This window comes from Lagenorhynchus albirostris, chromosome 10, assembly GCF_949774975.1.
Source record: "Lagenorhynchus albirostris chromosome 10, mLagAlb1.1, whole genome shotgun sequence".
NCBI classification, from domain to species: domain Eukaryota; kingdom Metazoa; phylum Chordata; class Mammalia; order Artiodactyla; family Delphinidae; genus Lagenorhynchus; species Lagenorhynchus albirostris.
This window is the reverse complement of record NC_083104.1, coordinates 87,211,609-87,237,210: the sequence shown is the minus strand read 5'-3', so window position 1 is coordinate 87,237,210 and position 25,602 is coordinate 87,211,609. Positions and strand designations below refer to the sequence as shown.

The 25,602-nt window shown below is 41.9% G+C and overlaps 1 pseudogene; it reads left to right on the top strand.

The window, feature by feature from the left end:
• LOC132527948 (uncharacterized) overlaps positions 1-25,602 on the top strand; it is a 393,532-nt pseudogene that overhangs the window by 297,192 nt on the left and 70,738 nt on the right.

Sequence of the window (25,602 nt, the reverse complement as noted above, 5' to 3'; positions counted from 1 at the left end):
TTCTGAGGCTTCATCTGCAGTATTCTTGAGAGCCTCAGCTTGAATCACTCCAGTGGCAAGGAGCTTACCACCCCAAAAGGAAGACTGTTCCGCTGATGAACAAGCCTCATCGCTAAAAAGTGCCTTTTTTTTTTTTTAAAGAGCCCAAGGCATTTATTATCCGGCTTATCTCAGAGTAGTTCTCCGTCTTAGCTAGATCCAAGTTAGTTCATTTTTTTTAAAATTAATTTTTGCTGGAGTATAGTTGCTTTACAATGTTGTGTTAGCTTCCACTGTACAGCAAAGTGAATCAGTTATATGTGTACATACATCCCGTCTTTTTTAGATTTCCTTCCCATTTAGGTCACCACAGAGTACTGAGTAGAGTTCCCTGCGCTATACAGTAGTTTCTCATTAGTTATCTATTTTATATATAGTATCAATAGTACTATGATATCGTAGTATCAATCCCAATCTCCTGATTTATCCCTCCCCCCCTCCCCCCTTGGTAACTATAAGCTTCTGGGTAAATCTTGACCGACCACCTCCCATGTGCTGGGCCTCACGTTAAGACAAAGGTGAACAAGTTGCACATCTTGTTCCCTCTGTGAGTTGGGTGGAGTCAGAGATATGAAGGTGGTCGTCAGTCTCGTGGTGATGCTGTGGCTACACCTAGAAGGATGTTTAAGGCTGAAATCACTGCAGGGACGAAGGCTTTCTGGAGGAAGTGATGCCTGGACTGAAATTTTGGGAAAAGGAGTGTTCTTTGTAGGAATCAGTAACATAAAGGGCTGAAGGGAAGAGAGGGTAACGGTGAATTTGGAGAGTTAAAATAGTTGAATTCACCTGTGATGTGGAGTGTAAATCGGAGAATGGTGGCGGGTGAAACCGAAGAGGTAGGCGGAGACGAGGTCATGTGCGGTTTTGGAAACCTTGGTTTAGGGATTTGAATTTCTCAGAGTGCAGTGCGGCAGCATTTGACAGTTTTGGAGCCTGGGTAACATGGTCAAGTTTGCGGTTTAGAAAGTCTCCCGGATGCAGTGGGAAGGATGATCTGCTGAAGGAGAGCCACTAGGAGAGGTCACACGTGGTGATCCTCTCTGTTTCAGGCTCTGGAGTAGGGATCTGGCGGAACAAAAAGGCCTCTTCCCCAGCACGGCTAACCAAGACGGAGAGCGGAGTTTGCTGTCTTCTGTGATTGGGATCCAGATGCACAAGCCTTGTTCCAGCTCTTGTTAACAGCTGTGAGTCCCACGTTAGGAAAACAGCTTGAAAACCGTAATGTCCGCATAGACCTGGCATTCAGAGCACCTTTTCCCAGCTCGCTAACCAAGGGCCAACTTTGATTTCATTAAAATTGTATACTTTTCTCTTTGTTTCCAAGTTATGGGTCTAAAAAAGCAAGCTGTTTCCTGAAAGTTGAGAATAACGTTCTCTACAGCAAATAAAACCTTAAAATCCATAAAATACACAATGTAGCTCAGGAGCTTCTCATCATGGACCGGGTTCACAAGAGCACTTTGCAAGGTAAAGCAAAGAAGCGTGATGGAAATGTGCTTCTGTCACATTTTCAGGCAGCTAAGGGGCAGGGAGTGGGGGGTGGGTCCAGTTGGTCAATGTAGCTGAACTTTTTGACTAATGCAGCTGCTTTTTTTACATAAAGAAAGCACTTTTCTCTTGTATTTCTTTCTACATTTTTCTCATGGGCGACAACCTTGAGAGACTACTTCGTTAATTTTTCCCTTCCTTTCTCCCCCCAAGAAAGAGATGTTAGATGATCCCAAGTTGCTGGTGGGGGGGTGGGGGCAGGAGCCACTGAGCACTTAGGTTCTTAGGGTTCCTGAAGAACTCTGGGCTTGCTGTGTGCCCCTTCACGGTCCCTCAGATGGCCTCACTGTTTCTATTACTGTGGTAGAAAGAGTGTGTGACTCCCCCGCCTGCCATGCCATCTCGTTGCCATGGAAACTTCCATTCCACACACCTGATTCACACATCATGCTTGGCTGAGTCCAGACAGAGGTCACAGACTGGCATTTGCCCTTTGTTTCCCCTTCTTGTGTTTTCCAGACACTTAAAAATGGAGACAGAGAGATGGTGGGGTTGCAGGGGTGTGGTGCGTATGTGAGGAAGCTTTGCTGCCAGGGGCAGGAGTTTGGGAGTTTCAGAAAATAATATCTGTGAAGGGAGGAGGAGAACAAATGGAAAAGTCTGTAGTTTTAAGCTTCTCATGGAAAGAAAGGCTTTGATCCTAGGATGCGTCTGAAAGTGATTTTCTGGATTTCTGGGGAGAGAAGAAACAAGTAGAAAGGAGTCAGGAAGCTTTTGCTCCTTAGTGGGTTTTCTGTCCCATTTTCACCAGATTGTTCAGTCTGAGCTTCATGGGGTACACATTTGTATCGTGATCTGGATTTAGGCAAACCGTTAATGACAGCTGTGTATTAAGAATCAGGTCCTCTGATGACGCTGCTTATACCATGGCTTAACTTTATATAAAGTGAAATGTTTTAGAAAGCACAAGTAACTCTGAGGAAATTATCGTTAGTGAAGTGTCAGTACACTTGCTGGAGTCTATTTTGTTTTCCCTCTGATTTCCCCCCCTCTCTTAGAGCTCCTTAAATATATAATTTAGCGTGACGCCGTACGAGAGCAGATTATTAACCTTCTTCCACAGGTTGAGTCATATTGTTTTGATTCCTGTTTGAGGCCGATCAGAAATTTCAAAAAAGACTCTCAAATTGACATGGTAACCAGCCCTCCAAAGATGTTAGGTCTCTGACCTGTGCGGTGCAGTCAGGTATCACTCACGTCTTGGCAGTGGAGTTGGCTGGCCAGTGCCTGCCTGACTTGTTTGTTTCTCTAATTTGTTAGTGTTCCTCCGGTTTGGGTGACCTTCGTTTATAAAGTGTGCCCTCACCGTCAGCAATCAGGGGCTCTAGTGTGGAGCAACTGCCTTGAGTGGAAAATCTCTACTCCCTTGTGCTTGGACAAATGCTTTTGTTAATCTGAGTTTCCTCATCTGTGAAATGTTAATAATATAAGGTTGCTGTCAAAAATGTTATAACGTTTTAAGTGCTTTGTGACATGTCTGCTACATAATATCTATTGTTATTACCTTGCTCAATCATTTTAGAAATATCATTTATAGCATCTGAAAGTATATTTTGCCATCAGTATTGCTAATATTTGTTGTTACTGACTTTGGCATAGGCGAGGATAGATGGGGGCTAAGAATATGAACTGTGGGTTAAAAGAAATAGGTTGTTCTTACCAAAAATAGAGTGTGCGCTCACTCTTTCTCTCATTTGTTTGTGTACACTTGTTCTGTGTTTTGAGTCTCATTTGCAAGTTCAAGTGGCAAAATGAAAAGGATGTACATTAACTGGAAGACAAAATGGTGTCATAGAGACCATCTGGTTTAGAAGCAGCGCTGCTCCATCAACATTTCAAGTCTGTCAAGGGGAGACGTGTGAATTCCTATTCCGATGATGCAGGGGTCATTCCAATCTTCCTCCGGCTTCTCACTTTCTTACCTTTCCTCTTGTCACATTTTCTTGTTTTTTTTTTTTAAATTGTGGTAAAACATACTTAACATAAAATATATCATTTTAACCATTTTTGAAGTAAACAGTTCAGTGGCATTAAGTACTTTCATGCTGTTGTACAACCATCTCCAGACCTTTTTCATTTTCCCCAACTGAGACTCTATCTATTAAACAGTAATTCCCTACCCCTTCCCCCCGCCCCCCTGGCAGCCACCATGCTACTTTCTGTTTCTATGAATCTGACCACACTGGATGCTTCATATTCGTGGAATCATGCAGTATTTGCCCTTCTGTGGCTGGCATATTTCACTTAGCATAATGTCTTCAGGGTTCATTCATGTTGTAGCCTATGTTAGAATTGCGTTCCTTTTTAAGGCTGAGTAATATTCCATTGTATGGATATACCACATTTTGTTTATCCATCTGTCACTGGACATTTGGTTTGTTTCCACCTCTTGACTACTGTGAATAATAGTGCTATAACCATGGGTGTACAAATATCTGAGCACATTTTCTTCTTTTATTATAGTAAAAGATGGTGAGATGTTATGTTGGATCAGGGTCTCCATTGTGGACTCTTCAGTAGCAGTTAAATTGATCATGCTATGCATTTTTTTCTTTTTTCATCGTGGTTAAAAGAAAACATAAAATTTACCATTTTAACCATTTTTAAGTGTACCCGTTCAGTTAAGTATATTTACATTGTTATGTAACAGAAGTGAACTTTTTCATCTTGCAAAACTGAAACTCTGTACCCATTGAACGACTCTGCAGTCTCCCCTCCCTCCAGGCATTCACCATTCTACTTTCTGTTTCCATGGGTTTGGCTACTTTAGATAACTCAAAAGTGGATTGATATAATATCTGTCCTTTTGGGACTGGCTTGTTTCACTTAACACTACCCTCTGGATTCACTCACTTCGTAGCATATGGAAGGTCTTCCTTTTTTTAAGGTTGAATCATTTTCCAGTTTATGTATACACCACATTTTGTTTATCCTTTCATCTGTAGAGTGGACATGTGGGTTCTCCTCCACCTCTTGGCTTTGTAATTAATGGTGCAATGACCATGGGTGTGCAAGTATCTAATTGAGACCCTGCTTTCCTTTCCTTTCTTTCATTCCATATGTACCTGGAAATGGAATTACCGGATCAGACAGTAGTTTTAGTTTTAATTTCTGAGGCTCCTCCATGCTGTTCTCCATGGTGGCTGTACCAGTTTACATTCCCACCGACAGTGCACAAGGGCTCCAATTTCTTCCACACCCTCACCAACACTTTCTATTTTATTATTATTTTTATAGTGGCCATCCTGATGGTGTGGGTGGTATCTCACAGTGGTTTTGATTTGCAGTGAATTTTCTTAAAACACTCTACAAGAGTATATTAAAAGCAAACAGTTGGACTGAGAGAACAGTTACATGTAGGATGAAGAGAAGCTTGGAAAACTGTGGGGTTCCCAGATTGGTGGTTTTATTTTCGTCTGGCGATTTCTTACAGTGTGTGTGTGTGCTTGGTCTTTGGCTCTGCTGAGTCCCCACCATAGGACCGAGGGTTGTTTGGCCTTGGTGGTGTGGCCTGGCCGACAGTCTGTCGCCCTCTCATCCTTTCGGAGTCCTGAGTGATTAGTAAGCATTTTCTCCCAGCAAGTGACTCAGAATGAAATGTAGCTCCAGATACAAAAGTTATTTCAAAAAACAACTATGCCTCACTACTTTTTAACCATTTCTGTTGACTTTTTCTATGTTGATTTAAAAATACTGTTACTGATCTTATGTCAACATTCTTTCGTTCATTCAGCAGCATTAATGGTATATCCAGAACCATGCTGGACATGCTAGACATATAATGCAAATATATTTATGTAAATATAAGTTTATAATGTGATTTAAAATTTTCTAGTAGCCATGTTAAAAAAAATGAGTGGAATTAATTTTAACAATTGTTTATTTAACCTGATACATCCAAACTGTTATTTCAACATGCAATGAATATAAAAAAATTGAGATCTACTCTATTTCTCATGCTAAGTGTTTATAATCTGCCGTGCATTTTAAATATGCAGCACTTCTCAATTTGGATTGGCCACAGTTCAAGTGCGCAAGAGCCACATGTGTTCAGTGGCCACCTTATTAGACAGTACAGACCTAGCATATTTAATCAAGGACCTGAAGTCCAGAAAAGGTCAGCCCTCAGCTCTGCCTAGTTGGCAAGACACGTGAATAAAGCACTAATGATGGCGGTGCAATGTACATAGAGTGCCACGGCAGAGGGGCTCCCTGCACTGACTTGGGTTGTCCTGCCACCACTCCACCTCATTCCTTTGAACTAGTCTCCATGGGGAGGGCACTGAGCTGGAGTGCCCCGTCCATCAGACATTAACTTTTTGCCTCATGTGTTAAGAGAGCTGCTGGCAAGTTTACCTTTAATTACAGGCTCTGCTCTGGCCACGGGTCTGTGAGCTGGGGTTTCAGTACCACAGCCTCACTGCTCTCCGGGGCCTGCCTTTCATTCCTACACATAGACTCGTCGCTCTCTTCCTTAGGGGAGACTGGCCCCTGGCCAGGCGGGTCCCCTCACTTCTTTGGGCTACAGACACCTAGGAGGAGGTTAAAACTGTGGTGCTGGGAGAAGGGAAGGAAGAAAGCATTTTGATGTCTTTTCTGTGTCCAGACACCCCTCTGCTCACCTCTGGGAAGCAACCCCAGGAACTCTGATTGCTAATGGAAAGGTCGCTGTCATCGGATGGGCTTCCTTGCATCCACCTCGACCGCCCTCCAGGCCCAAGCGTCTCAGGGAGGCGCCTGGTGTGGGTGGCGGGGCTCCGGCAGCCGGGCAAGCCCGTGCGCCTCCACAGCGCCCTGTGGGGACGGGCGGCGGAGATGTATGTACAGGCAGGAAATGCCGGGGAAGAGGAGGAGCTGATGCCATTAGCCTCCCGCCTCCTTTTGGCTTTCTGTTCTGCTGTTGCCTAAGGCCAAAGAAGAGGTGGGAATCTGGCAAAGTGAAAGTATATCATTGTAATTCCCTGCCCCTCCATCTCATCTCCTTCCTAAGGAAGCCAGGCTGGACTTTTTTTTTTTTTTCCCCCTACCCAGGTCACTTAACACTCAGGGACATGAAATTCCTTTCCTACTGCTGATGTGGAAGAGGCTTGGAAATGTGTTCCTTTCCAGGAGATGAGTGATATGGCAGAAGGACAGGGTCAGATGAGGCCAGGGGACGGGAGCCAGAGTCTTACCAAACTTTCAGGCAGCATTGTGACTGCCGGGCATGCTTAGCTGGTGGAGCGGGGGAGGCCTCGGGGCTCCACATTGTCCGGATTCCTCCTTGATCCGTGGAGTCAGGGAGGGTAGAGAGGACTTTGGAGGGGTGAGGAGACAGGAATGAGTCTGGCCCTTCCAAAGACTCCTCTGGTATATGTTGATGTGTTGAAAGACGGAACAATTAACGTTGCCAGCCTAGTCTGACTCTGCTTCTGACACCACCTAATCTCTTTTAATCATATTTTAAGAGAGATTTCTTTGGGAATTCTATAATCCTTCCACCCTTAGGAATCAGATCCACGGTGTAAGGATCACAACAATCTAAATAATTACCTAAATTAAAGAAGAGGCCAAAGTATAAATATTTTTTCTCCCAGGGAGAAAATTCAAATAGATGACAGCAGAACAATCGCTCTTCTCATGAGGCTGTAGTCGTAAGTCTCCGAAAACTCAGACGTGGCTTTAGAGTGTGCATTAGCAGATACTGTTTTCATTGATAAGAAGTATAAGAAGTGTTACGGAGTTAACTCGAGGAAATGGAAACTGATTAAGAAAATGGAAAAGGCCACACTATTTGAACCTCACACATGGCATATTTATTTTTTACTGGAACAAAAAAAGAGGGTCATTGTTACTACTGTGGCCTATGATCATATGCATCTTGGAACCAAAAATATTTTGTGTTTTTCTCAATTTTACTAGATGGGTTGAGTGATAGTTTGAGTCCCTTCAGCCTGTCAGTAGACCAGCCCAGAAGCCAGCTGTGTTTATACCACTGGCTGTGGACAGGCACTGGGAGCCGTGGCCAGTGTGCAAGATTGTGGGCTCTGGGTTTGAATCCTGACTCCACTACTCATTAGCCCTGTGCGAGTTACTCAGCCTCTCTTAACCTCATTTTCTGTAAAAATCAGAATTATAAATTTATATTTATGGTGCTTAGTCATGCTAAGATGACCCATGTAAAGTACTTAGTCCAGAGTGCCTGACAGATATTAAATTGTGAGCAAATATTAATTGCTATTATTAATACTTTAGCAGAACATGTGTAGTATAGTTGGTAATAAACAGCTGCCCTTGGTATTTTGTGCCAACAGCAAAGCAGTAAAATGTTTGGTTAACATTTGCTTGGTCTCCTTGAAAAATTCTTTAATTGTGTATAGTTTTTCTTTGCAGCATTGCAGGGTGTGTGTGTGTGTGTGTGTGTGTGTGTGTGTGTGTGTGTGTGTGTGTGTGTGTGTGTGTGTGTGTGTGTGTGTGTGTGTGTGTGTGTGTGTGTGTGTGTGTGTTGGAAGGCCAGTAATTACCTCTTGCAGATGGAGCTGCCCAAAACCAGTCTTTCCCATGGCAACTGAAAATAAAAAAATAGAGGTTACAAAAGTACCGTCAGAGGTCTAGGAGGAGTGTGGAGACGGGAAGGTTTTTTGTGGCTTTTGGTTTTCTTTTGGTTGAAGGTGTTGGGTGAAGATACAGAGGCCCTACTGAGTAACTGAACAGGATGCTGTTGCTTGCTTTGAAGTGAGTAAATTGGTCAAAAGTGCAAGTGGGAGGGGAAGTTGAGGTTTGATGAAGAAGGGTCATTATTAATGTTTCCATGTTTTGAGCAGTTTAAAAGTTGGGAGTTTAGGTAAGGTTGTTGGTTGTGGGGAAGACAGCCCACAGACATTCAGACATGGGTGAAGTTCAGTCCTTTAGTCTTCATTTTAATCTGAAAGTAAGGAGCCAAGACTTCTGAATAACATAGCAAAGGGATCACCTTATAAGTCTAACAGTGAATGCTAATTATCGTGTGTTCACAATGCCACAAAGTTTAGAAAGCTACACCATTCTTCTCAAATCCTAATTATTGGAAGATTGTTTTTTTGAGGGAGGAGAAAGAATATTGCTCTTTGGGATTCCCAACCCTACTTTCAAAAGGATTTTCATTAGTTTCCCCAAAGTCTAGGTGGAACCAAAATCACTAGCTTTCAGTGAACAGGTAGTGTCTTTTCTCCAGCATCTATGAAGTGATCTTGTGTACATTCTTTTTGTATCCCTTGTATAAAGGTCATAGGCGACTTCATTTATTTGATTGGAAGGCAGGATTGGCTTTTCCGCTGGAGATTTGGCCCTCTTGATTCTAGGACAGAGATAGATGAAACTATTAGCCTTCACCTCCCGCCATCCTGCCCAAATGTACGTTATGCCCATTAAATATAATAAATTAGATTATTTTTTCCTCCGAAGACCCAAGAAATAATATAAAGCCAGCTTTACATTATCAATAATAATATGGGGGCAGAAAGAACACAGGGAATTGAAATCTACGAATTCTCTGAAAACCCAACCTTCAGAAACCTCTCTACTGCTTACCTTTTTAAAAGTAAGCAAAGGATGGAAGAGGGAGAGAGACGTTATCTTCGGTGAGTGCCCATGGTTTAGGGCCCTTGGAGTCAGGGACTCTGAATTAGAAACCAGCCTCTTCCAATTACCTAGTAAGCTCTGGGAAATGTGTGACTTCTCTGAGTGTTCCTTTCCTCATTTGTCAAGTGGAGATGTTTACAATGCTTGTTTTTTTGTAGTGGTTCTGTTAGACAAGATATGATCTGTGTGACAGTTTGTAATCTGTTGGACACTCTTTATACCTCCCTTTGCTTTACTTGACAGAGGTGAGGAGGCTCACACAACCAGTAGCCTGAGTTAAATGTTTTGTATCATTCACCCTGAATTATCAAGCGTGGCTTGTAAACCAACAGTCTTCATTGTGTAACCTCCGTCAGGTGTAATTGCCCCAGGCCTAAGAGCTGCTGTTGGTAAGGAAACAAGCAATACCCGTATCCTCCTTGTTCACTCTTCCCCATCCATGGTGGTCAACTGGGGATATTTACCTAGTTCTGCTGACCTGGGAGGCTAAGTAAGTGAGCTTTTCTTTATCCTTTCTAGGAATCCTGTATCACCCGTTTCGATCTTCTTAAGTTGTGGGAGCTGGGAATTTCTTTCTTCCCATTATTGGCCTCTTTTACATCAATAGCCTAGGGAACAAAATTCAGAACTCTGGGGAAAGAAATGGAACAATGGCTGTTTCCTTTAGGCTGAGAGGTCAGGACTTTTGCGACATCTCTGCTCCAAGTTTCTGATCTACCTGGTTTTCACCTGGCTCTTGGGTAAAGAAAGTGTAGCTCTGCCTTCTGTCATTCTTGACTTACTCTAATCTAGCAGGCGTAACTCCTTCCTAAGTGTTGCCTCTTTTTGTGTGCCTTCTCTTCATTGAAGAGTGGGCTGAACATCTTGTTTCTCTTTCAACTGCTCTTGGTTCAAACCAGTATGGAAGAGTCGGCTTTTCAGTGTCTGTGTTGTGGATGAGGTACACGAGGCAGCTACCTGCAGGCCCACACTGCCTTGAAACAGCCAGAGCTCTCCACTCTCCCAGGGAGTGTCCTTGGTGTAGCCCCAAGCACATACTCTGTGATACCAGGACCCCTGGTAAATTCTGAATACCAGTTATCAACATCCAGCCATGAGAAAGGACTGAATTGGTGGTCTGATTAAAAATGGTAGACATAGGGCTTCCCTGGTGGCGCATTGGTTGACACTCCATCTGCCGATGCAGGGGACATGGATTCGTGCCCCGGTCCGGGAAGATCCCACATGCCGCGGAGCGGCTGGGCTCGTGAGCCATGGCCGCTGAGTCTGCGCGTCTGGAGCCTGTGCTCCGCAATGGGAGAGGCCACAACAGTGAGAGGCCCATGTACTGCAAAAAAAAAAAAAAAAAAAAAAAAAAAAGGTAGACATAAACATTTATTCCAGTGACGTAATGAAAAGAAATGGTCAAGAGTCAAGATTGGAGATCTAGTCTTGGTTTTCCCACTAACTAGAATTGTAAAGGTGATGGAGTAACTTTAACTTGACTTTTATGAACCTCATATCCAAGTATGAAGTTATTTCATATTTGAATTTATGACATAAGATTGTAGTCTGAATTATCGTTACGGCTTCTCTCAGCATTACGATTGTTTGTAAGTCGAATACTTCCGATTATAGTTTAGTTGTTTTCTTAAAGATGACAATGTTTGTGCTTTATATTATCTAAATAATATCGCATGTTATTCAAGATCAGCCATTTCTATTAACATGTTCAACATTCAAAGCACATTAGAGATAAAATTTAGTTTTCTACAAGTCTGACTAATCTGTCCCACCCAGTGGGGGAGAGTGGTCAAGGGCAGTTATCTCATAAAAGCAAGCAAAGAAAGTGAGGTGAAGATGACTTGGTGTCATGCCTTTTATTGGGTCTTTGGAAAAGAGACTATGTAACAACTAAAAAATCTGCTAAGCTGAGTTTAAGACTAGGTATGTTTTGCTTTTGGAATCACTCCTTAAAAATGGGATCGTCAGGTCATTCTGAAGACAGGAGGATTTTAATTGGCCTCTAAAGACTGAGTCTCAACTTTAGGCAGTGTTCAGATGCTTCTCTTTAACATAACCTTTTGATAGTTTATGGAGTCTTTTCAGAAGAAATGTAGAAAAAAGATGTAGGTGCTTAGGAAAGCCAACAAGACTGTAGTTGGAAGGTGGATGTGCTCACGTAGAAAGCGTGATATGAAAGCCTGTTCCTCAGAAAGATGTAGGAATAATGAGCCAGCCTGTCCTTGTTCTTGTTTTAAAATATACATATTGTAGCATTGTAGTTGGTTCCTGATGGACTGCTCATGGACCAGTTTAAGGCATAAGCTCTGTCCTGGTATTGAACCAGCTGAATCAAAGCTATTCATAACCTTGTGTACCTTTTCCAACCTAAACACTATCTCTTAAGTAAATCATTTTTATATTAGCTTTTATATAACATCGTGTGGGAGCTTTTTCTTTGACTTTTTGTCTGATCTGAATTGCTAGTTAGGCATTCATATCTTCTGATGGTGCTGTTCTAGGATATCTTTTTACATTCCAAATTGGCATAAGCCAGAGTTATTTATTTTACCCTTGTCAAGGGATAGCACTTAGTGCTGTGTCATAACCAGGGCTCACAGTCAGTGAGTACTTTTTAAACGCTGTTTCAGTTTTCTGCCTATGTATACAAGTATTCCCTTTAAATGAATGCTGGTATTGAGGAAGCAGAAAGTGGTTTTTACTCATTTATCTCTCACCCTTACTTGTCATTATTGTCCTCCACCTGAAATGGTTTCTGTAGAGGATCTTATGGGGCTTGGTTGTCCATGAATATATTTTGTGTTGACTAAATCAAAGAGGGTAAGGAATGTGATACATTTTTTCCAAGAAGATTAAAATTATTAGTATGACTATATTCCATTCTTCTTTGGTTCTTTTAAAAAACAGACTATTTTTTAGAGCAGCTTTAGATTCACAACAAAATTGAGAGGAAGCTACAGAGATTTCTCGTATACCCCTTGCCGCCCATACATACTTGGCCTCCTCCATTATTAAGGGCTCTCATTAGAGTGGTACATTTGTTAACATTGATGTACCTACATTGACACATCATTACCACCCACAATTCATAGTTTACATTAGGTTTCACTCTTGGTGTGGTACATTTATGCATGATGACATATATCCATCATTATGGTATCATACAGAGTATTTTCACTGCCCTATAAAACCCCTGTGCTCTACCTACTCCTTCCTTCCCCCCTTTCCCATCCTCCCAAACCCTGGCAACCACTAATCTCACTGTCTCCATAGTTTGGCCTTTTCCAGAATGTCAGAGTTGGAATCATGCTGTATGTATAGCCTTTTCAGATTGGCTGTTTTGCTTAGTACGATGCATTTACGTTTCCTCTGTGTCTTTTCCTGGCTTGATAGCTCATTCCTTTTTAATGCTAAATACTAGTCCGTTGTATGAATGCACCACAGTGTCTTTATCCATCCTCCTGCTGAAGACATCTTGGTTGCTTCCATGCTTTGACAATTATGAATAAAGTTGCTCTAAATATTTTTGTGCAGCTCTTTGTGTGGACATAGGTTTTTAGCCCCTGTGAGTAAATATCAAGGAACATGATTGGTGGATGCTAAGAGAAGGTTGGGTTTTCTATGCAGCTGCCAAATCGTCTTCTGAAGTGGCTCTACCGCTTTGCAGTCCCACCAGTAACGGCTGAGTTTCTGTTGATCCACATTCTTGTCAGCATTTGGTATTGTCAGCGTTCTGAATTTTGACCCAGAATGGCCAAATAATACCTACGTTAGAATATAGATGGGACTTCCCTGGTGGTCCAGTGGTTAAGAATCTGCCTTCCAATGCAGGGAATGTGGGTTCGATCCCTGGTTGGGGAACTAAGATCCCACGTGCCGTGGGGCAACTAAGCCCATGTGCCGTAACTACAGAGCCCGCACACTCTTGAGCCTGTGTGCCACAACTAGAGAAAAGCCCGTGCGCTGCAGCTAAGACGTGACACAGTCAAAAATAATTAATTAAAAAAAAAAGAATATAGCTATGTGGTGATATCTCATTGTTACTTTACTTTGCATTTCTCTAACAACGTATGATGAGGATAATCTGATCGCATGCGTATTTGCCATTTGTGTATCTTCTTTGCTGAGGTGTCTGTTAAGGTCTTTGGCTCATTTTTTAATTGGGTTGTTTTTGTTGAATTTTAAGAACTCTTTCTGTATTTTGGATGTACGAAGTCCTTTATGAGGTATATCTTTTGCAAATATTTTCTCCCATTCTGTGGCTTTTCTTCTCATTCTCTTGACAGTGTCTTTTGCAGAGCAGAAATTTTTAATTATAATGAAGTCCAACTTGTCAATTATTTTTCATGGATTAAGCCTTTGGTGTTGTGTCTAAAAAATCACTGCCAAAGCAAGTTCACGTCGATTTTCTCCTATGTCATTTTCTAGGAGTTGTATAGTTTAGTGTTTTACGTCTGTGATTCATTGTGAGATAATTTTTGTGAAGGGTGTAGGTCTGTGTCTAGATTCCTCTTTTTTTTTTTTAATGTCATGTCCAGGTGTTCCAGCACCATTTATGGAAAAGGTTATCCTTGCTCTGCTGTATTACCTTGTCTCTTTGTCAGAGGTCAGTTGACTCTATCCTTGTGTGTTTATTTCAGGGCTCTCTATTCTGTTTCATTGATCTGTCTGCCTATTCTTTGGCCAATACCATGCTGTCTTGATTACTGTAGCCTGATAATAAGTGTTGAAGTTGGGTATTGTTAGTCCTCCAGCTTCGTCTTTCTCCTTCAATATTGCTGGCTAGTCTCGGTTATTTCATTTCTTCTTACGCATTTAGTGGATTTCATAAAAGCTGACCTTGGATTTTCACAATATAGAAAAGTGTTCTTTGGACGGAGGGTCTGGATGTAAGAGATAATGATGATAAATATGATATATCCTAGAAACTTCGGAAAGTTGGAAAAAGTTACTTGTTTCCCAGACTTTTATTGAATGATGTAATCAAAGAGATGAGCATCTGGCCGGAAAGCATTGTTACAGGGAGAACGGTTTCAGTTGTTTTCAAAAAATATTTTATCTGTCTGTAACAGTTTCAGTGGCTCCTTACACCTACTGAATAAAAGACAGACATTCAATGGCCACCACTAGTTGACTCCAATCTGCCTTTCCAGTAGTGGCCTCCACAGCTCTCCATTGTGAATGTATATTCTTGGAGGAAGCATAATTTGATGGGGAGGTGAAAATGGTGGATTTAGAAAATTCTGTGCTCAAGTTCTCCTGCTGCAGTTAGTAGCTGTGTGAACTTCATTAAATTACATCACCCCTCTGAATCTTAGTCTTCTAAAACCTAAGAAAAAAAAATATAGACTTCTGCTTTCATCTGTGGTACCATGTAAGTAAGTATGATGTAGGGTCAGAAATTTAGATCTATTTCTTGAACTACTTATTCTGGCTAATTTGTATCTGGAGTGTATGCACATAGGATATTTGGAATTTGGGAAATACACCCTCTCCTTGTCATCTGTTGAGTTGGCAAATTCTTCTTTTCCTTTTTTCTGATATCAGAACAGTTTGACCACAAACAAAGATAATTTAAATAATAGATTTGGGGCACAAATAAGCTATTTAAAAGTTAATAAAGAAGGCTATACACAAATTGTTTTGAAGCGTATGTCCAGTCTGCAATTTTTTATATGTTGCTCAGTTTTGAGGAGGAGAGAGAACATAAAAGCTGATTTTTATTGGGTTACTTATATGCTCAGTATCTTAATTTTTTTGATCGTATCTAATCCTGCAGAAATATCTAGAAGGACATACAATTCACTGTTTTCAGATACTGCTCACCATCTGTTTCCAAAGTGAAAAATAAGCATCATGTTGTACCTTTGTTTCCCTTTGTCTGCTAAGTCCAAAATCACGGGAAAGAGGTCGCTGTTCATTCTGTTGACAACTAACTTGATATTAACAATTCACATTCCATGGTCTGCTTTCTTTAAATAGTTTTATGGTAACTATTCACCTTTGTTTTTGGCCCTCTCACATACTTACTGCAACAGATATTCTTAGCTCAAGGAAACAGGGAACTCATTCATCAGGAATGTTTGATTGGGTTTTTTTCAGGAACAAAAAACTGATTTGCTTTTTTTTAGTATTTTTTTTCCTCTTTCAGACCTGATCCAATGTGCAAGGGAGAGAGAAAAGCCAGAGTCTTGGAAAGCTGATGTGAATCACAGCAAGTTCACAGACTTAGATGGAAAATGGGAGGAATGAAAATGTAACGACTGCGTGGCTCGTCTGTATTTTAGATGCTCTTATATATGTAATTTAGGTTTTATCAAAAGCATTAGTATTGTGAAGATGATGGGGACACTGAGTAATCTCATTGGGCAAATAAGGAAGCAGGTCAGAGAGGCAAGTAACCTGGCTCAAAACATATTGCTAGTAAGCATCGTAGGGTTTTCCGTGTTCACTCTGTTGTATGTAGCTCAAAAAGGTGTTTTTTTGTGCAATCACATGGATTGTAGTAAAACCAGTACTAAATTGTATTTCCTTTCAACACTTTCAACCGTTTCATGCCCTATAGGAACATAATGTTTTAGGATTAGGTTTTTATACTGTTGTCTGTGCCTTATGCTCAAAATGGCAGTGACTTTATAGCAGAGACTTGCTGAGATAGTGCATTTTCTTGTCTTCTGGAATGTTCTACGGCAGCAATCGTGTACAAGACAAGAACATTTGAAGATGACTGTACAGCAATAGCTCTATTATTGAATGCTTACTGTATGCCATGTATGTGTCTGTTTGCTTTATCTGTGTTAAGTTTTCTGCCCTGCACAACGCTCCTGTGGGGCAGGCACCATTAGTTTTTCCATTTATAAGTGAAGAGGTCGAGGCACAATAGGATTCCTAACTTGCCAAGGTCCCAAAGCCAGTGTGGATTCTAATGCAAGCCCTCTGGCTCCGTAGCCACCCTACAGTGCGACCTTTTGGCCTAATGAGTTAGTGGCTGTGGTTCTCTGAGAGCCCTGACTTGGCCTCAGTGGACATAGGAAACAGTTTCATGTTTGCTTATTGCCAGGACTATCATATTTTTTCATTAATTATAAGTAGTGTACATTTTTTAGCATAGTTGTTGTAAAATGTAACTCCAAGCTGTAGTTAGAGGGTGGGGGAAGATTAAGTCATTTGGAACAGTTAGGAAAAGCCCTCTGGGCACCCATCCGGAGTTATGGTGGGATCTCGGGATCCTGAAGGTTTGTAGAGAGCGGGGAGATTTTGTGTCTTTGCTCGTAAGTGTCCCTGCGTCAGTTTGGTCTTAAGCCTGAACCACTCAATGATGGAAAAACAAATCTTGGGAAAGATAAAAGGGTAGAACTAAAGGGAATCCTACATAGGTTTCAGAGGACTAGAGTTTCACAGCTGTAATTTGTAATGTCCACTATCCTTGTTATATTTTACATGAAATTATTTATCTTTTTCTGTTTGGGAATCTATTTTCCATTCTATTTTAAAATATTCTGTCTTTAGAATTCTTTTAATTGTAATGACTGGAGGGTGGAAATAGGTGAACTAGGTTCTTTTTATTCCAGCCTTTTTTAGTCTTTGGGATAATTACATGTTTCTTTGTTCACTGGTATACTTATTCAGCAGATGTTTATTGAACACCTGCTGTATTTCAGACCCTCTACTAGATTCTGAGGATAAAAGATAAAGTGCTCAATCTGTCCTCAAGGCATTTAGATTCTGGTGGGAGAAGTTGTCCTGTACTCAGCAGTCATCATGCAGACAAAGAAGTACTGTGTTCTGTGAGTTCCCCGGTGGTGATCAGCAGACATTTGAGCCAAAGCTATGAACAGTGTTAGGACTGGGTGGGCGAAGGTGGGCAGGGTGGGTGTTGGAGGCTGGAGTACTCAAAAGCCTGGAGCAGTGGAAGGACAGGAATCACCATAATCATCTCACAGCTAGAAAACCGAGCATTGTACCCAGCTCAGTTTACCTGTGAAGGAAATGCCACCTGCACTCAGGATTCAGGGACCTCCCCAGCCAGTCTTTATTCATTAGGTAAAATTGGGCTGCTTCTCTTTTCCTGCCTTTTTTTTTTTTTTACTTTTTCCTGTTTAGCTCGATGGATTTGAATGAGATGTAGGTGTTTACCACATCAGGCTTTAATCCTACTGGGGGCGTAGGGGAAAAAAAACAAGCTGCCTCTATCACACAATGGAGTGTAAGGTTTTCTGCCATTTGTTTCTATGTCTTTTTCCTATTTTTCTCAGGAAATGCTATTTTTCTGCTATGCCATTAGAATGTCTTTTTTCATCAGAAGTGTCTGTATCACTGCTTTTCTCAGCTTTTTTGTTTTTTTTGTGAGCCATCCTGGATAAGCGTGGCATGGTGATGGGGAGATTTCCTCTGTTGAGTACCTTAGATTCGCTGATTTATACGGGGACAGCAAAATGCTCTTGTTTAAATAACTTGCAATTCCTGGGAAACTCATAAAACTGCCTGACATGATGTTAAATAGTTTGTGCCTATAAGAAACTTTGCAGATGGCTAAGATAAGTATGAAGGATGTTTTCTATGTTTTGACTTACTGTCTCTTCAATTACATTGTATAAAATTCAGCAGACTTCTCCATGATCCCTAGGGAAATGAATGATTTTTCCTGTCATAAATCACAAATACCACAAACTAGAGGAGGATTGTAATTGACAGGTACCCATCGATAGTTTATTTATATTCTCCAAGAGGACTCACAAAAATGTAGCATCCACCATATTTATTCAGAAAAAAATATATTCTTAAATAAATAAAATTACCCTGACACTGGCTGCTGTACTTAAGAAGCTTTAAAAATTCCAACTGCTGACTTTGCTTAGTAAACTAGCTGGGTGTCCCAACCATGATTGTGTAAGGTAAAGATAAATGTGTGCCTGTACACACACACACACACACACACACACACACACACACACACACACACACACACACACACACACACACACACACACACACACACACGTACAGTTGAATACTCTGTTCACACTGTTCCGATTCAGGGCAACTTGAAGATGATTTGGAGGTGTTATGTGAGCAACTTTGCATTTATTCCAGAAAATTTCACTGGAGGAGAAAATACATTCTTGGCATGCAATAAAACCCCACATTAGGTTATATAATTCATTTTGTGATTTTTATAATTTATTCAGTAAATCTAATAAACAACGTAGTGTTGGATAATGAGTTAGTTTTAGGAGTAAAAAAAAAGTACATGACTGATCCGCCATTTTACAAAATGAACCACTGAATCGTGGATTTGGATGTGGTTTGGGGGAGCCTTTCCACTCCCCTCCTCCTGATCTTCTAGCTCCTTCTACACGTTCTTCCTTCTCACCCAAATCCCCTTTGATCAAAGGGAAGCACTTTAAGGAAAGAAATCTTCAGGAGTTTTAATATAATTACCTTTAGGATGAGAGTTCTGTTCAACATAACATCATTGGCTGATTTAGTAACGTTTTGGATTCTGCCCGGACTTGAAAATACTTTCAGTGTCCATTGCTGAATATTGCTGTTGTCTTCATGTTTTGCTTCTGGGATTAAACTAGATAGGATTTCAGTTTTTAAGTGCATTCCAGTGGGTATCAGTGCATTGGCGAGTAAAATTTCCTTAATTGACCTGGTTCCAGTAGAAATGATCCAGTCCCCCTGCCCCTAACTTTTCTCCTTTTTAAAAGCAGAGACGAATAGCCCACTGTTGTCTCTATCACCTTGAGAAGAGATTCTGTCAGCAGTGGTTTACAAAAGCAGCTTTGGGGCCTAGACCCGGGGAGTGGTTAGGATGGTAACAAAACGAGATCCATGTTTTTCTTTTAAGCTACACATGGACAACTTCATAAATTACCAAATTCATATTCTATTCGCATAAGAGGGAACATTTTGCAAAAAAAGTCTGTTCAAATAAAATTTCCACTGGAATATTTTCTCCTACCCTGAGGACACATGCCTTTCCCCAGTCCATTTTTCCTGCTCCCAGCACCTTGTGCATGGTGAGCATTCAGTAGTCAGTGAATGAATTCCTTTGTCGCTGTGTCTCTAAGATGTCGAGTGGAAGTCTGCACCCGAACAATAGCTCCTGGATGGTCTGCGCTGGGGAGGCCCGGGCTCCACTTCAAAAGCGATTTCCCCATCCTGGCAGGGCAGAACACGTTCTCCTGGGGCTGGGAAGTCATAGCGCTCTCCCTGTTAAACACTACACCTCCCTTTTGCTTTTTTTCCTTCCCAGGAGCTGTGGAATCCAAGTGTGGCTGCCAAGAGGGATCCAGAAAAGCCAAAGAGCCCGAGCATGTCAGATCTTCCGGTAGCCACACACACACGTCAACCCCAGGGAAGTGCTTGCGGATCGGCGGGGAGAAGGTCCAGCCAGGTGAGCAAGCACGTCAGGCTGAGCGCTAAAGCAACAGGAAGGGATCCTTGGCAGTTCTCTGTATTTGGCAAGATGGGGACGTGACCTGAGCTTACACCAGATTACCCCGGAGCGCATTAATTTCTCCTAAGCACTGTAAATGTTAGGATGACTCCGCCGAGCTCTTGGGCTGAGGACAGATGAATACATCAAAGACGATGAATTTGTTTCCAGGTGTGATTGGGGGATGGCTTCTCTTCTTTCAGAAAAGGGTTAAATCCCAACTGTTTTCCACCTTCAGGGGAGGTTCTTTTGTTCCAAGCCAAGAGGGGAGCTTTTGGTTTGGGTCTTGAGTTTGGTTTTGAGTCTTCTGGTTTGGGTATGTATGGGTGTGGGTTTGTCTGTGGGTGGGGTGTGTGTACGTGTGTTTCCACAAGAGGTGGCCAAGACTGTTTTTCCTCTTTAAAAACATAAATCTCATTTTTTTTTGGCTATGTTTGGGTCCTTATGTTTTGAAGCTATCTTCCAGGTGAATTCAATTTGACAATTCATTACTAAAATGTTAAAAAGTAAATAAAAATAGCGGTCACTGGTTGGAGGCTTATGCAAAGTTTGGTGCTATACCAGGATTTACCAGGGTTCCATTGTGATTCGAAATTAGTTTTAAATTTCTGCCCCTTGCCTTCCTTTTCATTTATGTTAAATGTTACTACTATGTGGAGAGGAGTGATTTTAATGATAGCAAGATGTCATTTAGAAACTCCTGCTCTACTGCATATATATATATAAAATATCAACAGGGGAGTTGAATCCCTGAAACAGCTCTTAGGCAGAGATATTAATGTTCACACTATTGACATTTGGAGCTGGATAATTCTGTATTGTAGGGTTTTCGCCTGTGTATTGTAAAATTCAGTGGCACCCCTGGCCTCTACCCACTAACGGCCAGGAGCACTCCATTCCCCTGGTATGCAACCAGAAAGGTACCGCGGAGGACAGAATTGCTCCTGGTTGGGAACCACACTGCTCTAGGGATACATTTTTACTAAGGCAAAGAAGGTAAAGAACATATTGAAGATGGAGAATATAGAGCTATTGTTTTTGGTTTTTAAATATATTGATATTACCTGTGTAGTTCTAAAGAAAGTACATCTTTAGCGGATAAGGTCTGCCAGTAGAATTCCTACCTCACCGCCAATTGTCTGTCCATTGTTGACTGGAATTCGGTTTAGATGAATACAACAATTGCAGCTCACTTAGAACAAGTATTGATTCTTACGTTCTCATTATCAACTAAAGAACTGCTGGGTGTTCGTATACCATGCGGTACTTCCTCTGAAGGGGACACCCTGGTCCCTGGGTGCGTTCGTAGTGCTAGCTTAGTGGTTGGTGAACAAGATTCAAATGAGGCTCACGTGAAACTTTAACTGAATGTGTGAAATGAATGAAGAAACACGCCCGCTCTACGCTAATTCAGTTTTAGGAATGGGAGGTCAGATACACGATTTAAAGACAGGTTTCACTGAATTCACCGTCTCCTACAGTACTGAAATTGTCCAGGATATGGCATCCTTCCCATACAGGATGGTAATTCATTTGCTCTGTTCTCAGTCTCCTTCCAAACTCACTTCTCCCTCTAGTAGTAGAATGTTTGGGCTGCCAGACAAGTAGAGTCATGTCTCCACTGTGATTTAACGTTAAATGTCCTGCTGTCTTTATTTCAGAAAATTTTTTTCCTCTTTATTCTCTCTTCACACGAACATACATGTTTGCCAGGCACGTTCTTGCTTTTCCTTTTTCTCTTATTTTCCATGCCTCTTGCCCTTGTTTTCTTCCCTTTCTCTCTGACTATAGGAACTGTCAGGTGGCCTGGCTGGCATCATCTTACCGTTTTTTGAACTGTGTTACCCAGAGACCTCCATTTATTATGCCTCAGGCCCACTCTGTCCTTAATGCTATATCTCTCCGAGGGATAGTTAATGATCTTCGCAGCAAATGAAGGTGAACTGTAGCCACGTTATTGTGATAATACAGCCAACTGTGTGGGACAGATTGGGCTGAGCTTTGAACAGCTGGGGCTGGCAGAATGAGTCTTGACTCCTCTCGGAAGAGTTCCAGAACAGCCAAATCATCAAACTTGAAGGGGAAAGAGGGACAAGAAAGGTTATAGGGAGAGTGGTTCCTGCAGGTGCTTTTTTGCCTTTGTGATCTACTTTTTGTAGGTGCTTTTTGAAATTTTCACTGGTTTGTAGATCTGGCGAAGTGCAGACTGGTTGAACCCAGGGGCTGCTGTCACTGCTCTTGGGCTTGCCTGCTTAGTGGCTGGGATGGTATTTTCTTGTTCATTTGCAGGTATGGAACATGAGAGAGATAGATGCTTCTGTTAAAGCTTGTTCCTCTCTTCAGTCCAGTGAAACCATTTGTAGTTTTAAGGGGAGTTTTTTTTTTTTTCTTCTTTTTTTTTTGCGGTACGCGGGCCTCTCACTGTTGTGGCCTCTCCCGTTGCGGAGCACAGGCTCCGGACGCGCAGGCTCAGCGGCCATGGCTCACGGGCCCAGCCGCTCCACGGCATGTGGGATCTTCCCGGACCGGGGCACGAACCCGCGTCCCCTGCATCGGCAGGCGGACTCTCAACCACTGCGCCACCAGGGAAGCCCTTAAGGGGAGTTTTGATTTGCAGAATGTACAGAACCCTAGTATAAATTCATAAAGGCGCTGTTGGAACTTTTGGACTTAGACTGTTGTGTGGCTTCCTGATGGATATAATAAATGAGCGTCAGTGTGGGGTATGGCAGATGTTATAAATTGGTGGCCCATGGAGCCAGATCCAGCCCTCAGATATGTTATTTGCCCATACAAGGGAGTGTGTGTGTGTGTTTAAAGAACAAGCTGCCAGTGGGTTTTTTTTTTGTTTTTGTTTTTAATTACATAAAAATCTGGTTAATCTTGACAAAGAAGCCAAAAAATCTGGCTTCCCCAGAGCTCTAGTCTCCCATGGTACATGCCAGCTGAGGCTGAGTAACCACTGCCCCATACCTGTCTTCAGTAGGCAAGGCAGGGGCTTTGCAGCTCACGGGAGTCCTCACCTAACACCCTCGCATTTACTGTTTGATGGGCCTCTGCAGGAGAAGATCAGGAGAGAACAGTTAGAGGCTTTGGGATGGGGAAGAATTGAGTTTGACTCTGAGCTTCACTGCCAGCTTTGTCAATTTGGTTAAGTTACTTACCTTTCTGAGTCTTAGTTTCTTCGTGTATAAAGTGGAAAGAAGATTCTTTACCTCATGGTTGCCGGAGAGAACATGAAGTGAGATAGGATATTCAACACCCTTAAATAAGAGCTGTGTATCGATACATGTCTAGTAGGGTGCCACACACGTTAGCCAGCATTGTGATTTTCAGTTGCTGTGGATCATAGGTGACGTGAGGCCAATCGTTTAGGGTCACATTGACTATGTTATAAAATTAGATAAACACATCTACTACTCAGGACAACCAGGGGACTTGTGTCTCGGCTTCCCATATTTCTGTTTTTGTCTTACAATATAGAATTTACAGTGTCTCTAGGGGAATAATACTGTAGAAACTGAGTTCTTAGGGGTGATATTATCTAAAGAGAGAAAAATCTCATAATTTAGTTCATATCAGGTAGACCCTTGGTTTTCTTTTGAGTAAGTCATGACTTGGTAATTTTGGTCTAAACTCCTGAAGTTTCTGTCTCCCCATCCCAATTACATTCAAAATCAGGTTGATGACAGCCCTGAGGACTGAAGATACTCGTAATCTTCATGGAAGGAAAGGTACAGAAATGAGAGCACCATATCAATTAATATATTTTTTTAAAAGTGCGAGTTGAATGTAGTTCTTGTTGGGCTTGTAATCTATTGAAGGCAGCAGTGTATGAGCATGTTCTCACAGATTCTTTAAAATTTCAAAGGATTTTTTCCAGCATTATTGCACTCAGTTGGCATCTTTTCTCTTTAATCCCTGACCTTTGACAATTATCAGAAGGTTCCAGCACACGTCTGGCTGCCACACTAGGTGGGCTTCCTGCTTATTATATATGTAGTTAGGAAATACAGGTTTTTCCGCCTATTTTTCTACTTCCTGCAAAGATGGGTTTCCTTTAGATGTGGATATTTCACTTAAATGCGTACTCCTGTCTCAAAATGGTAAGGGATACCAGTGCAGTAATTTCTTATTGTACTTTGTGAAGATATCTGGAAAACTCCTGTGTCCAGTGAAGAGCTTCTTAGATAGAGGAAAGCAGGGTGGCTAGAAGATGTCGAGGCAGTTGTGGGACCAGTGGGAGAAAATATATGTAAAAGGTGAAAAATGATTTGTGATTAGCTCACTTCTTACAGAATTCAGAATTCAAACGATGTGGTATGTGTAAACAGTTATGTTTTCAAGTGTTGTCTTAAATCTACCTTAGATGAGTGAAAGTCATTATTAGGATAGAAAGTCCCTGAATAGAAGGCATGAGAGAAGAAAACATTATTTTTAGAGCCCAACTTTTAAAAACTTCATGAATGGACATGTAGGTCTACCTCTGGACCTTGAAATTGGGCCCAAACCAGATCTGGTTCTCCGTGATTACTCAGCACCCCTTCTCCTTCCAGCCTCCATCTACTGCTGTTCAGGGAGGCGGTGCAGGCAAGGATGGAAGGAGGTGAAGAGAGGAGGAGGGAAGAGTGTGGCTGAAAGTGGGAGGATTTGGAGAGTGAAGATTCTCCGCACTTTTTAGACATTCTCTCCAAATCCCTGAAAGTACTGTGGCATGTTTAAATCTAAGGAAATAGTTGGGTTGATCCATATGAAATTGGCAGTATTTCATTTGTTCAAAAATGGCAGTTTTACACAGTTCAACCAAATACAATTATGACATTTTTGCTAGAATTGCTACAGGCCCTCCAGCTGGGTGTATGGAGTGGTTTTAAAAGCCAGAAATGTTTTGGCATCCCATTGGTGATTTTTCTTTTTTTGCATGGTTTTGCTAAAATATACAGGTATTTTCTGGCTTGGGTTTTTCTTATCCGTTTTTTCTAAGTTATAGTTATTGCCTCAAATCTCAGAAGAAACTGAAAGGACAGCACAGTGTGAGGGGGACCAAAGCCAGTGGCTCTCACCAGATTGTTTACAGTGGGACGTGCGCGGCAGGCTGGGTTTGGTTGTGGGTCAAAACTGGGTTTTGACCTTAGCTGACTTCATGTTTGTTTGTTTTGTTTTGGAAATAAGACATGGATGTGAAAAGATGAAAAGCTACCCCCATGGCACATGATTTAGTAAACCGTGTCCACGTTAGGGTAGATGGAACCTCGTTGAAAGTTGTGTTGCTTCCTCAATAAGGCATTGTTTTCCTCTGTTTTTATGGAACAGAATGATTGCATGAGTACTGTTATAGTTTGGGCAAGAAACAAATTTACTCAATCAAGAAAAGATAAAAGTCTCTAAGAAGAAAGCCTAGAGGTAGTGAAGTCAATGGTCCTCAGATGGAGGGGGCTGGAGGGGGTGGGGGGTGTGTGTATGTATGTAAGAGTCTTGTAGTGGGGAAGGTTTGTTCTGAGTGAAAGAGACAGATGCTTCCTTTGCTGGCGTGTTTCCTGGTTTTTGCTGTTTTATTTTAAGGTTGGGTGCATTTTCGATCTGTCTGTGAGGGCGTGGTGAGCCCGCGGGCACACGCACCCGCCCCTGTAACTGGTTATTCCGTGTGTAGCATCAAGTGGAAGGTGCGAGGCTCCACCAACTGCTCCGAGCAGAGCCCACTTCCCTTCACCGACGGAGCCCGTGAAGCAGTTATACCAACATCAATCAAGGAAAACCCACAGGCTGAACTCACACAGTTGAAGCAGGTGCGTGAGTGAGCATTCTCTGCCAGGCGCATGTGATTGAGGTGTACCTCGGCGTCGTGCCCACAGATGTCAGTTATGATGACTGTGTGGGACTGTGCCCACTCTTTGCAGAGCCAGGACGAGCCTGTTGTACTTGGAGGACAGAGGAGGTGCAGCTACTGGCATCTCAGTAGCCGATGTACT